Source organism: Octodon degus, unplaced genomic scaffold (genome assembly GCF_000260255.1).
Source record: "Octodon degus isolate 3935 unplaced genomic scaffold, OctDeg1.0 scaffold00197, whole genome shotgun sequence".
In the NCBI taxonomy this organism is placed as follows: Eukaryota; Metazoa; Chordata; class Mammalia; order Rodentia; family Octodontidae; genus Octodon; species Octodon degus.
The window spans coordinates 1,781,590-1,797,575 of record NW_004524773.1 but is presented as its reverse complement, the minus strand read 5'-3'; the positions used below and the strand labels follow the sequence as shown (position 1 = coordinate 1,797,575).

General features: G+C 53.5%; 1 protein-coding gene across 1 annotated transcript in view; it reads right to left on the bottom strand.

The window, feature by feature from the left end:
- Nucleotides 1-14,952, bottom strand: part of Ercc1 (ERCC excision repair 1, endonuclease non-catalytic subunit) — a 37,909-nt gene extending 22,957 nt beyond the window's left edge. The window contains exon 1 of the mRNA XM_023704580.1: nucleotides 14,869-14,952. The gene's annotated coding sequence lies outside the window, so the exon portion shown is untranslated. The remainder of the gene's footprint in view (nucleotides 1-14,868) is intronic.
- Nucleotides 14,953-15,986: the final 1,034 nt, after the last annotated feature.

Here is a 15,986-nt window from a genome sequence, read left to right as displayed (position 1 = left end):
GAGCTGGGATTACAGGCATGCACCACCACGCCCTGTCTCAATTGCTGTCTCAGCGCCCTGCAAAGCAGGCCCGGGAATTGAACCCCCAGCCCCTGCGCCTCTTGCAGGCACTTTAAATCCACTGAGCTATTTGGCCAGCCCTCATTTCTTAAGAGACAAGGCCTTACTAACTTGCCCAGGTGAGACTTCAACTTGGGAGCTGACTGCCTCAGTCTTCCTCAGTGCTTGGATTAGAGTTTTGCATCTCTATGTCCGGCTCTGAGTTTTCTTTCAGTGCAGTAGTTGTAGCTACATGCAGGTTTTGGGTGGAGAGCTGGTTTGATTGCTTACATGCTGTGTGGCCTTGGAAAAGAACCTAACTTCTCTGTGCCTCAGTTTCCCCCTCTATAAAAGGGTCTGGGTTGCATCACTGGTACCTTCCCCCAAAAAAGAAAGGTTCCATTTGTGTAGACTGACGGTGTAGTTCACAGGTAGAGCACTCACCTGCATCTCCAAGGGACTGGACTCCACAGTTAGCGCATAAATATAAATAAACAAATAAAAAATAAAGCCAAGAGCGGTGCTGTGTTCCTGCAATCCTAGCACTTGGGAGGGTGAGGCAAGAGGACTGCTACCAGTTCAAAGCCAGCCTGGGCTACACAGTGAGTTCAAGACTAGTCTGAATATAGCAAGATCTTATCTCAAGAACCCCCCAAAATAAAATAAGTATATAAATAAACAATTATACTGGTGAGCCGGGTCTGGTAGTGCATATCTGTAATATTAGCTACTCAGTGGGCTGAAGCAGGAGGATCAGTTGAGTCCAGTAATTCAAGATCATCCCAGGCAACAAAGTGAAGCCCTGTTTCAAAATGAATAAATAGGGACTAGGGAGATAGCTCTACAGTCTAAGTGCCTGCCTGTCAAACACAAGGACCTGAGTTCAATCCCTGGTACCACATGCCGTGCTGGCTCGGAACTGAAACCAGGCATGGTGGTGCATGCCCATAATTCCAGCACTGGAGAGGCTGAAATAGGAGAATCAGTATGAATCTGAGTTGCATAGCAAGACTCTGTACCTAAATAAAGTTTTAAAAAATACTTGAATATGGGGGCTAGGGAAATGGCTCAGTAGAATAAGAACTTCCCTAGCAAGTGCAAGGGCCTGAGTTCAATCCCCAGTTCTGCCAAAAAGAAAATAAATAAATAAATAAATAAATAAAACTACCCTTGTGGCCCTCCTTTGATTTCTCACGGTCTTCACTGCCTCGCAGAATTTGTGTCCTCCATCTGGGAGGACACAAGGAGCTGCAGCCCTCCTGTGAATCCACATTCGTACTGTGGTGTTCATGAACAATGGGCAGAGTGACTGGTGCTCACATCAAATGATGTGACGGAGGGTGCGGTGATGCATGCCTGTGATCCCGGCACTCAGGAGGCTGAGGCAGGAGGATCTCTGTGAGTTTCAGCCAGCCTGAGCTACACAGTGAGTACAAGGCCAGCCTGAACTGCATAGCAAGACCCTGTCTCCAAACAAACACACAAACAAAGCAGCGCTACTAGGCAAGGCACCTAGGCACGCCAGCCTGCCAGGAAGTCTGGAGATCCTGGCTCTGGCTCCTCCAGGGTACAATGCCTTCACTGAGTCACTTGTCTTCTTGGCCCTCAGTCTCTTCCTCTGGAAACTGAAAGTGTTTCTTCCTGTGCCCTTGGGTACGGGAAGACTCAAAGCCATCATATGCTGCAAGGGGTGAGCACAGAGTCCTACAGGCACCCACACCCGGGACTGGAGTTGTGGGGGCTGGGTGAGGAACACACACAACAGGTTTTCCTTTTATTTATTTTATATTTTAGAAGCAAGCTCTCTCCATCCAACCACTTCCCCAAAGCCCATCAGCAACCAACACTTCAACACAGCGAGCTTCCACTGCACCCTAGGTACTGAGAATTGAACCCAGGGCCTTTGCACTGAGGCCCAGCCCTTTTTTTTTTTTTTTTTTTTTTTGGTTTTTATTCCGAGACAGAGTCTCACCTTATTGTCCAGGCTGGCCTTAGAATGCTGAGATGACAAGCTAGTGTCATCATACCTGGCTACAGTGAATCTTTTCTGGGCAGATGTTGGACCCCAACCCTAACAAAGCCAAAGAAAACAGCATCATTCTGTTGAGCCGGGTGCCTGCAGGTTGATGGCTAGGGCAGCAGGGAGCTAGTGCAGGCTCTAGGCAGGAAGGGGACCTGGCAGGGCAGCAGCAGTTAGCAAATCCCTGTGGACCGGGTGGAGGTGTGGGGGATAGGGGTGGGCAGGGTGGCTGAGGTGCCAGGAGGCCAGGTGGGAGGGGACACAGGAAATGGTTGAGACAGGATGGAGGACAGTGGTGACCCCAGGAGGACGGAGGAGGCATTCAGCCTCTGGTACAGGTGACAGCAGGACAGTGCCAAAGCTGGGATCCAGGCCCAGGAGGAGGCATGGGAGGCAGGACTTGTTGGGCCAAGTGCAGTCCTGCTAAGGTGGCCCACAGGTGGCCGCCCAGCAAAGCTGCAGGATGAGCCCAGGTTGCTGTCGCATCTGTACTTGGCCAGGCTGAAATCCTGGGACAGAGCAAGAAAGGTGCGGCAGTGTGACTGTGGTTGCCCCCAGGGACCAAGGCCAGTGTTCTCCCCTGTGAGAGGAATGAGGAGGGTCTGGGGATCCTTGCATGCCTAGGGCGGAGCCCCCAGTAACAAGACCCTCACCCTGTCTGATAAAAGGGGTGAGGACTCTTTCTCATCCTTTCTTCACTTGTAGGGACACAGCCCGGGATGGGCTGCAGCGCACCCCTCTTCCTTCTGCTCTGTGGCCCGCTGACTGCTTCCTTTCCAAGGCTGGGACCTGGGCTTCCCAGCGCTTTGGTTTTTGCCTGAAGCTCTGGGGGAAACCGAGTGTCCTCAGCCCCATCCGGGCTGTGGCTGGTACAACATTGTCCCCCACGCAGCTCACTGGGACACTGTGGCTCACTCTAACGCCCCTAGACCCGGTCTCAGGCCTTTAGAGGCCTTCTGCTGAACTCTGGCCAGTCTCAGGGCAGGACAGCGTGAGGCACACCCAGGGACAGAGCCTTTTTGTTTTTTCCGGAACCGGGCCGGGGATTGAACTCATGCCCTTGCCAGGCAAGCACTTATTCTACTGAGCTAACTCCCCGACCCCAGGACAAAGCCTTTTAAACGATTTTTATTTTGTGTTCTTGACTTTTGAGACAGAATGTAGCTCAGTCACCAAGCTACCCAAGCTGGGCTGGAACTGACAGTCCTGCCTCAGCCTCCCAGGGCTCTGGGGCGACAGGCGTGCACCAGCGGCCAGCAAGGACTGGGCAGAGCAGACTCAGAGCCCTGCAGCGGGAGGGATGGGGGGGCGTCAAGTTGCAAAGCCAGCTTCAGTCACGGCCAGATCCAGGCGCTGCGTTACCAACAAGAAGTCACTGTCCATACGTGCAACTCTGCAGCGACGTGGTGGTGGGGACGGCGACAGAGTTCGAGGGTAAAGCGGTTGCCCCGACGCATGAAAGGCTGGGCCCAGCCCCCCAAGGTCACCAAAGGAGAAGCGGGGCAAATAGCGAAGCCGGCCTCTGAAGCGCTAGGCTCACTTGCCAGCCTTGGGCATCTTTGTAGGCACGGAAAAGCTCACTACTCGGCGATTCCACACAAGAACCCCGCCCAAGCGTGTCACGTGCCCATCCCTCAACCAATCACTGTCCCCAGAGGGCGAATCACTGGAATGATCTGATTGGCCAGGCCTGGATCGTGGGCGTTCCTTAGAAAGGGAAGGCGGGGTGAGCAAGTGACTAGTAAAGTTTTTTCCCAAAGACGCTGAATGAGATTGGCAGGAATCTGCCAGGAGCCGGGCGTAGCGGCTCACTCAGGAGGCTGAGGCAGGAGGGGAGAGGCCAGCCTGGGCTACATGGTGAGTCCAAGGCCAGCCTGAACTACAGAACGAGACCCTGTCTTAAAAAAAAAGGCTGGCAGAGCAGTGACTACCATGCGTCCCGGAGGAGGAGCTGCGCCAACCGGTTGCCTCTGTCAGGGGGATGGGAGCAGCACCACCTCCCTGGCGAGGGTGAGCAGTCGGTGAAATCATGCTGCAGAGTCATGTAGCCAACTGCCAGGCTCTGAGTCGTGCCCAATAAAGGGCAGCTCTTGTGTGAAGAACAGTGTGAACCTGAGGACCACTGCTAATAGAGTGTAGTCTCTATGCCAGGGGGTAATGAGCTTCCCATCACGGGAGGGAGCCAAGCGGAGGCTACACAGTCGCACAGCGAAGGGCATCTACGGTCTGCGAGCCTGCCAGGTCCTTAAAACTGTTGTCCTCCAGGCACTGTCACGTTGACACAGTGCCCGATGGATTGACTGGTTGGTTGGTTGGTACTGAGGTTTGAACCCAGGTCTTTCTCACTAAGCTACGTCCCAAACCTTTTGTTTAAAAACCTTTTTAAATTTTTGTTTCTATTTTGAGACTTGATCCTGCTAACTTGCTGAATTGTCGCGGCTAGGCTTAAACTTGTCATCCTCTATTACAAGCGTCCACCACCACTCCCACCTCTCCCTTTTATTTTAGCATCCTATTTTGCTGATTTATAGTGCTTACCAGCGTCTGCATTTATCATATTTGTTTACGCAATGTCTCCTCTATTAGATCATCAGCCACATCGAGCAAAGTGGCACATGTCTGTAATCCTAGCTGCTCAGGAGGCTGAGGCAGGAGGATCATAAACTCAAGTCCAGCTTGGGCAGGTTAGTGGGACCAAATCTCAAAAATGTTAAAAGGACTGGGGGTGTAGCTAAGTGGCTAAGCAGTCTCATAACATGTCAGTCCCCTGTACCTTAAGGAAAAAAAAAATAACCAAAGTCATTTCCCTGAGGACAGCATCACTACTATGTCCCCACTGCCCAGTACAGCACTTGGCACACTGCAAGCTCTTGACAAATACATGTCAAATGACCAGATGGAAACTACTAATAAAAGTAAGTCATTCAAGGAGGCAGCAGGCTGGCCAGATAGCTCAGCAGATTAAAGCACCTGCTTAGGTAGGCACAGCGACCGGGGTTCAATCCCTGACATGCTGTGCCAGCTGCCCCCCCCAAGGCGCTCTGAGACAGAGACTGAGACTGGGCATGGTAGGGCGAACCTGTAATCCCAGCGCTTGGAGGACTGAAAACAGGAGGATCACTACCAGTCTGTCTTCTGTGTAGTGAGACTCTGTAGACCCTGTACTAAATACACAAAATTTTAAAAATAATAATAACGAAGGAGGCAGAGGCAGGAGGATTGCAAGTTTGAGCTCAGTTGGAGCAACATCGTCTTAGCAAACCCCTGTCTTCAAATAAACAGGAAAAGAAACAAAGAAAGGAAGAAAAGAAGTAAAGATCTGAGGATGTAGGCCCTGGGTTCAATTCCCAGTACCAAAAACATGAATGAGTCGTCCCTAATTTTCTAAACTCTAGTGAATTTCCCATTAAGAGAGTTGTCCAAGCTGAAATTTAACGACCACACCTTGCAATTAATTCAGGCTGCAAGGTCCCAACCCGTGCCTCAGTTTCCTCACTTATGCAATGGGTATGCTGTGCTGTGGGGGGGCCGCTTCTGGCCTAGCTCTCACCTGCGGTCCCCGGAATAGCCACCAGGGGGCGCGCGCCTCACCTTGGAGCCCCGGCCGCTTCGCGACGATCCTCGAAGGTTCTGCGCCGGGGGGCGGGGGGCCGCGGACCAGCGGGCGCGCGGGAGCCGCGGGAGGGGGCCGGCTCCGCGCCAGCGCGCATGCGCGGGGAGGGGACGCAGCGCGCGCTTAGGCCCCGTGATCGCGGGACGCGCGCACGGCCTCGGGAATCCGAGCGGCGCCGAGTCCATTTTTACCCGAGCGCGACTAAAAATAGCCGAGGCGCTCGGAGCGGCGCCCGAAATAGCCGCCCCCAGATAAGGCAGACCGACTCAGCGCTTCCGGGGAGCGGAAGGGGGCGCCGGGGGGGGTGCCGGCCGAACGGGTCCCCGCGTCCCCAGCGCGCCCCATCGCGTCCCTGCGGCTACACGGACCCCCAGCCGCGACCTGAGCACCCGGCCGCCCGCCCTGCCACCCGCTCTGCCCGCCTGGTGTCTTCTCTCTAGTCCTGTCCCCCATCCTCAGCTTCACTGCATCCCCATCCCACACCACAATTCCCCTCCCCCATGGGCTTCCCGGTTTTCTTTCTCAGCCCTGCTCCCAACTCTGTCCGTAACTGTCCCCCAACATCCACTTGTGTCCCGGTGCCCCTCCCCACCCCCATCACGCACCTCTGGCTCTCTGGACTCTTTTCCCTCAACAGTGACCCTAACTTGTCGCTGTGGGACACGGGTCAGAAGTCCACGACCTGCGTGAAGGGCTGGAATGAGGGTGTCACTTCTTGGGGCCCAGGCCTATGTCTGGGCACAAAATTGGGGTTCATCCTGTGACCAGAGTCCAGGTGCAGGCTGGGGATAGATGCAGTGCAGGTCTTTGGTCACCAAGGCTGAGAGCTCTGTGTCACCAACCAGATCCAGCCAGGAACCCCCAGCATAGCTCATGGATGGATCGCGGTGCCCTGAGGTTCGCTCCTACCTTGCCATTCAGTGGCGGGACACGTCCCAGGCTCTGCCTGGGCTCCTGGGGGGCCCCATTCTGACACCCTCTGGCTTTCCCCAAGGCTGGTCCTGAGCAGCGGGGGTCTACACTGCCTTTACCAGAGCAGGTGCTTAAGCCACTGAGCTATCTCCTGGACCCTCCTAGAGGTTTAAAGGACAAAGGCAAGTGAGCCATCCCAGTGACCCCTGGAAGCTGTGTACCAGGCAGCTGTGCGGTGACAGCTACGGTGAATCCCTTGGCTGTGGCTGAGGCAGCTTCCATTGACAGCAAGGTCAGTGGCCGTGGAAGACACGAAGTTCAAGCCCGGTGCCCAGTTGTTACACTGTGTGGCTGGGAGACAAAACCACCAGACCAAAGAGTAGAGTTGGAGGACCCTGTAGGACAAGAGGAGTAGAGAGGTTCAACGACTTAGGAAGCTGGAAAAGTCAGCACTGAGCAGATCCAGGGCCTAGAGGGATGCAAGGAAGGCCCTGGATTTTTCCCTGCAGGGCACTGGAGAGTCTTGGCAGGCTTTGAGCAGTAAAAGAGGGACAAAGGCAGGGACTTTTCTTTGATTTGGTTCTGGATATTTTTGTTTGTTTTGAGACAGGATCTTGCTATGTAGTTCAGGTTGGCCTTGAACTCACCTTGTAACCCAGCCTGGCCTCGTACTCTTGTTGATCCTTCTGCCTCAGCCTTCTGAGTGCTGAGGTTACAAGTGTGTGTCACCATGCCCAACTCTCAGAAGGTAGGAAGGGCCAGACTTCGTGACTGAGAGGCTATGGGGGGAGGGAGCACGTTGGGTGAGGCCCTGCTCCCACCCAGGTGAGAAGGGCTCATCCCGGAGATGAGCCCAGGAGGAGGAAGGGACAGGCGTGAGGGGAAGGTACCCAGGTCAGTTTGAAGTCACTCCAGAGATGGTCATTTTTAAATTTCTATTTTTATTTATTTTTGAGACAGAATCTGGGCACATATGCCATGCATTTTTTACTGACATAATTTGCACATACATATTCAAAACATATAAGTACAATGGAATGGGTATTTTTGTTGTATTTCAGTCCTGGGAGTTGAACCCAGGACCTTTGCTTTGAGCTACATCTGGTGATTTTTTGTGGGGTTTTTTTTTGTTTTTGTTTTTGTTTTTTTTTTGTTTTTTGTATTTAGTATAGGGTCTACAGGGTCTCACTATGTAGATCGGACTGGTAGTGATTCTCCTGTTCTCAGCCTCCCAAGAGCTGGGATTACAGATGCTTGCCACCACTCCCAGTCTCAGTCACCATCTCAGCATGCCCCATGGCATGCCTGGGATTGAACCCTGACCATGTCTGCCTAACCAGGCGCTTTAATCCCCGAGTGGTGGGATTACAGTCATGTGTCACCACCCCTTGATTAATTATATCTATCTATATATCTTGGTTAATTAACACGGTCACCACCAATTTTTTCTTTTTTCTCCCCGGCCCCCAATTTTTATCATGTCTTTTTTTTTTTTTTTTTTTTTTTGGTGTTTTAGTAAATACAAAGGGAAGTACCTTGAGAAAGTAAATCTCTCACCTATCCCTAATCATGGTTTCCGTTTGTTTTTTCAAACAGGATCTCACTATGTTGGCTGGGCTGGCCTCAGACACATGATGATACTCCTGCCTCAGCCTCCTGAACGCTAGGATTACAGGGCATGCCACCATGCCCAGTATGATGTGAACTCATGTGTCTTTGCCAGTAGGATTCTCTGAGTTCTGTGTCCCCACCCATGCTGATTGTCACCACCCAGGGTGGGGGCCAGGCACCAAGTTAGGAGAAAACTGGGAAGACAAGCATGTGATCGTCCCAGGGTTGGCTCTGAAAGGCTTTAAAATTGCAAAGAGGTGAATGAGTGGCAGGAGGCAGAGTTCAGAAGGCCAGGCACTGGGGGAGGAGTGTGGGCATTGACAGTGTGGGCCTGGAGGAGGAGGAGGACGAGGATGAGGACAATGAGGAGGAGGGAGGTGGCCGCCAGAAGCCACTTTCCAGACCCTTGGGCTTGGCTTGGCCAAAAGTAGACCGCTGTCTAGGGAGGCTAAGATTCAGCAACAGTAGTGCAGTGCCTCCCTCCTCGGTCCACAGGCCCCCAGAGGTCTTTGGAGGAGGAGAAGACTGGATGACATCTCAGGGCCCCACCTCGGTGACAGCACAGCCTGCCGTCATGACGTCTGATGATTCGCCACCACTTGTTCAGGCCTGCATCTCTAGTCATGCCCTGTGGGGAGGGGTGATGCGGATGGGAGGAAGTGACAGGCCATGTGCCTGCTGTCATGCAGACACGGGGGACTCAGGAGCCAGGACCAGTCCTGCCCTCCTGTCTAGGAAAGGGCCCTCAGAGGAGGTTTGGGGGCAGGTTCCAGGAAGGAAGTACAGCTAGACTCAGTTGCAGATTGGGACGAGGCTGGCCTAGGGGCTTCTGGGATGAAGAACGCCTGTTGTATCACCATCAGCGTGGACAGTAACTGGACAGGATGGGTGCTCAATACATCGCTGCCGAATGAACCAATTCCATGAAAGACTCAGTAATGTCTCCTGGACTGTTTACCCTCTTGCCTAATAGTCTTGGCTGTTGTGCTGCCTCAGCCTGAGGATACGTGTCTCTACTGGGGTCTCAGATCTAGATCCCACTGCCCCAGAACGAAATACGAGTTCGCGCCTCCGTGGGCCCGCCCACTTGTGACGTCACGCCCCGCTCCGGGATCCCGGCCCAGGCCCTTCTGGGGGGGAGGGACCGTAGAGCCAGACTACGGCCCCTCCCCCAGGCAACCGGGCCTGACCGGGTTACGTAACCCCCGCCGTCGCGTCCGCCGGATGCCCTGGCCAGACCCGGGACAATGGTTGGAGAGCGCTCCTGGCGACAGGAGCTTGGAAGTGGCCAGGCACTCCCCTACACACACACACTTCTGATTCACCCTTGTTTCGGCCTCTTACTCGGGACCCTTTGTCTTCCCCCCAAACCCTGCATGCAGCCTCATGCCTTGCACCCGCTACAGTGCAGCTCTTTCCCCACCCTGCAAATCTGTCTTCTTCCCCCTCCCCCCTCCCTTGAGCTTCTCAAGTTTCCCCCACACAGTCTTACACCGTCGCTTTGATTACTGAACCCCTTAAACTTCCAGTTTCCCACGTCCTTCCTTCACTCACCATCCCAGGTGTCTTCCGACTCCCTCAAATGACCCACTGTTCTGCCCCTGTCCTCTCAATCCCTTCCTTGGCGCCCCCAGTCTTCTCCCAAAACCTCTCGGGTCTTCCCCAACCTCCTCTCCTCTTGCCTCAAACTGAACCCTAATAATCGTCCTCATCCCCCTAATGCCAGTCTTCTCCAGCCTCCGCGAGGCTGTCCCTCTATCCCTACCTTGTCCCCAAATCTCATCCCCATCCCCCCTTTCCCAGCACAGCCCTCCGGGCCCCTCAAGGCCCGCGCCTCTCCGCTCCCGCCGGCTCCCACGCCGGGCCCAGGTTCCCAGGCCTCCCTCCGGGAGGTGGCCCAGAGACCCAGTTTGCGGCGGCAAAACATTGGTCTCCGGGCAACAGGCCCCGCCCCGCCCCGGGGTTGTGAGCAGCGATTCCGGCCGCGCGGGGGCAGGGCGCGTGCGGGGAGGCCGGGCTAGGACGCCGAGCCCAAGCGGCGCTCTGAACAAGAACTTTCACCTTCAGAGACCTGGCCTGCCCGAGACCCGGACGCCGAGACACTGTAACGCGAAAACAGATCGGGACCCCACAGCCAGAAACTTGGAGACGTGTGCGGAAGCTACAACCTCAGGGGGCTGTCGGGACGCAAACATGAGACACCATTGCTTGAAAGGGGCAGGGACAGGCTGAGAAATAAACAGAAATGTTGACATTAAACAGAGGCAACCTCCAACCCCCCCCCCCCACACACACACAGGGATGCCTCTGCCGGCTAAATAATCTATCGCTGATCTTCAGGCCCTTTTGCACTAAAGGGACTTTCCCTCTCTGACTCTCAGTTTCACATCTTAAATTGGGGAGAGTGCTGTGCTGCGATTGGCAGCAATTAAGGCAATTTAGTGAATTCGCACACCTCGAGCTTGCTACATCCTTGGGGCACGTATCATTCATCATTTGTTTACCCGAGAGCTACTTAATTAAGCATCTACTATATGGCAGGCAGTGGTAAGCCGTAGGGGCAGGGCAGACAGCAGGGAACTAGAGGATCTCTGACCTCCTGGGAACTCTTTGGGAGAGCAGAGGGGAAATGACTAACAAATATACAATAAATAAACACCAATGAACAGAGTAAGCAAATTTTAGTGGAAAGTAAGGTGTGTTGGGGGCCGCAAGAGGGAGGATTAGGGGTGTCAGGGGCAGTAGGACGAGCCAGAATGCGGAGACCGGAAGTTGATGAGGGAGAAGTGTGCAGGTAACTGAACTAAGAGCATGCCCAAGGGAGGGAAGAAGCAGTGCAAAGGCATTAAGGTGTGGACCCGTCGGGCTTGCTGGAGAAACAGGGAGGAGGCCAGTGTGGCAGAGGGAACAAGGGGAGGAGAGGGCCAGCAGGTGAGCTCAGAGATGAAGTCAGGGCCTCTGCACAGGGCCTGGTGAGGCCTAGGACTCATTGAATATGTCCAAAGCCCTGTGAGTGTTTTGAGTGAAGGGGCTAACTTTGATTTTTTTTTTAATTTTATTTATTTGTGTGTGTGTGTGTGTGTGTGTGTGTGGCCAGCTCAGCCCACCAGGGGGCGGGGCTGGCTGGCATGTGGTGCTGGGGGATTGAACCGTGGTCCCTGTGCTTTGCTAAGCTTGTTCTAAGTAGGTGCTTTAGACCACTGAGCCATCTCACCAGCCCCTAACTTTGATTTTAATAGGATCTCTTTGGCTGTATGTGGGGTACAGACTTTGGGAGAAACACATAGAGACAGAAATAGCAGTGAGGAGGTGACTACAGGACTCCAAGTGACAGGCGCTGGTTACCTGGACTAGCAGGTACCAGGCATCAGATTCTGCAGTTGCTGCAGAGTTGGCCAACACTCAGATTCCTGGCAAGCAACTCATGACCTTATCACTGCTGAGTTAGGCCGTGCTCCAGTCACCCCAGTAAGTCATTATTTTCCCAGATTCACAGACCCAGGACTCCTGGCTCAGTCTGGCTCCCAAGTCCACCCCTCTGAACAGGAGATCCTCAGCACCTGGATCTAGACTCAACCCTACACTTGTCCCTGTGGGCATCTCCTAAGGCTGTATGCTGGCGTGTCAACCACACCCGCTAGGGTGTTGCCAGGGCCTAACGGGAGAATGCTGCTTGACTGGTGCTCACCATGTTGGGCAGTCACCCTTGCTGGCCCCAACACTTGCTTAAGGGCAGGCAGGCACATGTCGCAGGGTGTACCCAGAACCTCCGAGCCCAACAGCAGCCTCCCACGCCCAATCAGAGCACTCAACCAGGCACACATCAGCGCTGTCCACAGCAACCTCATAAGCACAGTATATGGAGATGTGATATACAGCCTTAGAGGTGCATTGTCAGGCAGTGTGCAAAAACACAAAATGTTTGTCCCTATCTCTTTACACTTTGACTTCCCCATGTGCCTTTCTCTCCTGCTGCCTTTCTGATCTTTGTCTCTAACCCCACCTTGCCTTTCTCTGTCCTCCACATTCAAGATCCTCTCTTGCCATAGAATTAGTCTTGCTCCTGGCCACGGATCTCACCTTTATGTGGCAGAGAGCCCTGGCATGGTGATGAGTGTGTGGAGGCCCCAGGCCAGCAGTTCTGGCTTGCTGCTTTGACTTGTCCAGGCAGAATCTCACCTATCATAATTCTCGTGGTCTCTTCCTGTAGGATTCGGGCCCACAGCCTGACAGTATGGGACTGGAAAAACATTTTCTTTTTCTTTCTCTTTTTGTATTTTAGACAGGGTCTCACTGCGTAGCTCGGATGCATAGTGATCTGTCTGTGTTTAGCCTTCCAAGTGCTGGGATTACAGGTGCACGCCACCACACCCAGTCTCAACTGAGGGCGGGGCCAGCACAGCACTTGGGGATTGAACCTGACCACTGCATCTACCTAAGCAGGTGCTTTAATCTGCTGAGCTATTTGGCCAGCCCTTAACATTTTCTTTTTAATGTTATTTATTTATTTGTTTGTTTGGTACAGGGTCTCACAGCTCAGACTCAGAGTGATCCTACTGTCTCAGCCTCCCCAGCACTGGGATTACAGGTGTGCGCCACCACACCTGGTTTCGGGGCTGGCACAGCGCAACCGGCAGGCCTTTTGGTACCAGGGATTGAACTCAGGTCATTGCATTTGCCAGGCAGGTGCTCCCCAGCCCAGGAAACATACTTTTTAAACAGTTCCCAGGTGTGGGGACTCCTGCCCACTTGCTCTAGTTGCTCCCCTTAATTTTGAAGAAAAAAACAGAGGAGGCCCAGAGAACAGGGGCTCCACCGGGCAGCATGCATCCATCACCAACAGGGGCTCAGTGCTGCTCAGGTCCTCCCAGAATCCCTTTTGGGAACAAGTTGAGAGAAAGTTAAAGTGGATAATAAAGGAAAAGGAAAGAGAAAGGCCCAGGCCGAGGAGTGGTAGGACAGACACACAGAGAGGATGAGACAGAGATCATCAATGGGGGGCAGGAAGGAGGGAGACACAGACAGACACTGCCTCAGTGACTGAAGACAATGCCATATGGGGGTATAGAGAGACCCCCAAGAGGACACATGATTTTTTGAACAGGACAGTATGCACGTGGCCTATGCACACTGGCCCCCCTTCCAGAAGCAGCCAGTGCCATTTACCAACCCAGGTCCCTCCCCAGACCTGCTATGTAGGATGCATATTAGATACATTTATATAACCTGCCCTCTGTGCAGAATCTAGCTTTACATAACCTCACGCCATGAATCATGCTTCAGACCTGCAGCACCGGCCTGGCGCGCCCAGTGAGGGGGGACCCCTGCCCACATTCAAAAGTCACTGTGGCTCACTGAGGAGCAAGTAGAAGGTCAAAGAGGGAAAAGCATTTGCTGGGGTGGGAGGTGGTGTCACACAGCCAAGTTTCAACGAGACAAAAGGGTTCCACCTCACCTGCAGAATCTATGAGGAAATAATAAAAACACTAATTAATATCCAACACTCCACCATCCAGTTTACACTTCGATGCAGGAGGTACTTGAGAAACACCTCCTCATTTATCCCAAAACCCAGTGAGGCCAGGGTAGAATCCAGTTGTTAAACAACATAATTAAGCCTGTTGTATACAGAGTGCTTACAACTTACTAAGTGCTTTACAGCATTTCATATAGCCACGATTCTGGAGGTGGGTGATGTTATCAATTCTACTTTAGGAAGGAAAAAGGACAAGAGAAAGTCACAGGTCAAGGTCATGGAGCAGATATTTATCTGTCAGGTCAGGTTTCTCCGTCAGGAAGTCTGGGCCACCCACTCCCAACGGTATCTGCCCACAAATGCGCCCTGCACAGGGGCACTCAAATCTCACTAACACCTCAAATGATTTAGTTGAAATGCCCATAGCTCTTGCTTTATATTCTCTCTCTTCCTCAGAGTCGCCAAATAACCTAAACTCCAGATGCCTAGGAACAAAACTTCTCTTTCCCCGAAGTCCTGAGTCGGCTAACATTCTGGTCCCTTTAAGAAAATGAACAGTCGGCCGGCGTTGCCCAGCAGCGCCCGAGGTGGTTGCCAGGCAACGTCAACAAACGAATAGGCCGCCGTCGTCTCCTAGCGCCACCCCCAACCCCTCCACCCCGCCCGCGCAGACGCAGTGACGCTACCAACTGTGGAACGCCGTCGCCTAGCAACGTGAAGGTTGTTTGTCCCCGGCTAGGTGGCGCGGCCGCACGGAGCTCAGCCAGGATCAGCCTGGGCAGACAGACGGCCGATCCGGAGCTTGGGCGGGGAGGAGAGTCGGGGGTAGTGGGGAGGCTGCGGTGATGGAAGCGGAGGACAGCCCAGTCCCCAAATTGCCGGTTTCCCTTTAGACAGCAGCCATCTGCCTGTCACCCGCTCCTGCCGTCTGTCCCGGGACCGCCCCGTTTTTGGGTCTCGGTGGGTCTGCTTCCCCTCCTACCCGGCAGGTCTGTTTTGCGCCGTAAGTGTCTCATTCACCCATTAATAACCGAGCTAGAGGCAAGCGCACTTGTCAGGCCTGCCGCTTTCCCCTCGGCCTCTGGGGTTTCTGGGTATATTGCGGCAACTGGGGTTCCCACCAGTGCACTGCTGGCGATTGGAGTCCTCACCGAGCTTCTGCCCACCCTAGCCCGCTAAACTTCCCTTGGTGCTTGCCTGTCTTTCTCGAGCCTTTCAGCACACAGGCGGCTGCCTCGGTCCTTCCATCCGGTGTCTGGAAAGCTGTCCACATCGGGAGGTTCTAATAAGTCATCCCCACAGCACACCCGACACCCCCATCCCGTGGCTTCATGTGACCAGGGCTGGGGCGAATCTCTGAGCAGAGAGAAGTTGGGTGTGTGACAGCGTGAGTGGCTGTGACTGTAGGTGGTGAGTGTTGGGGACAATAGACACATGTGGCATTTCCTGGGGTGAGGATGCTCCCAGGGCTTCCGTTGTGTGAGGCAGAGCTAGTGGTTTCTGAGGTTTGCATTTGTAACTGGGTGTATGGACTGCGCATCGGTGGATGTGTGTGTAGTTCTGAATCTCATGTGTAGAACAGTAAGTGCCTGTGGATGTGTATGGTTTTACCCTTGCATTTCTGGCTCCGTGTGTGTTCGTTCACATATGTGTTTCCAAATCTCTTGTGTGTAAGTGGGCAGGTACCTGTGTTTGTGTGCAGACTGTCTCTCAGAGGTCCCTTCCCAGAAATTATCATGATTTCTAGTTCTGGATGATGTATTTGTTCATTTCTTTAGCGTCTGTCTGAACTCAACCGCACACGCTGCTGGGCATGGCCTGGGACTGCTGTGGCGGCCACTGCATCCCTAGCACTGCCTGGAACATAGTAGGTACTCAGTAATTACTCAGTGACACAACGAATCAACACCTCAGGAGTGTCCGTGTCAAGCACACAGATCTGTGTGGCTGTGCTTCTTAGGGTTTGTCTGCTGTGAACCCTTGGCGGTCAGAGCACGAGGGTCCCTTGAACTGTATGGTGCTGCACACACTAATTTTCAGCACCCACCAAAGTTTGGGGCATGTGTCAGGGGCTCACACAATATTTTTGGACATGAGCTGTGTGGTTTCTTGCTGCATTAGCATCAGGTTCTCCAGGCCCTCAATTTCCTCATCTGTCAAATGGGCACAACTGTGCCCAGTCATGGGATGTTTGGGAGTAAGTAAGTTCATATAGAAAGTATGTAGAGACAGGCCTGGTGCATACCTATATTTCCAGCCCTCTGAGAGGTTGAGGCAGAAACATTGTTAGTTTGGAGCCCTACTGGGGCAATTTA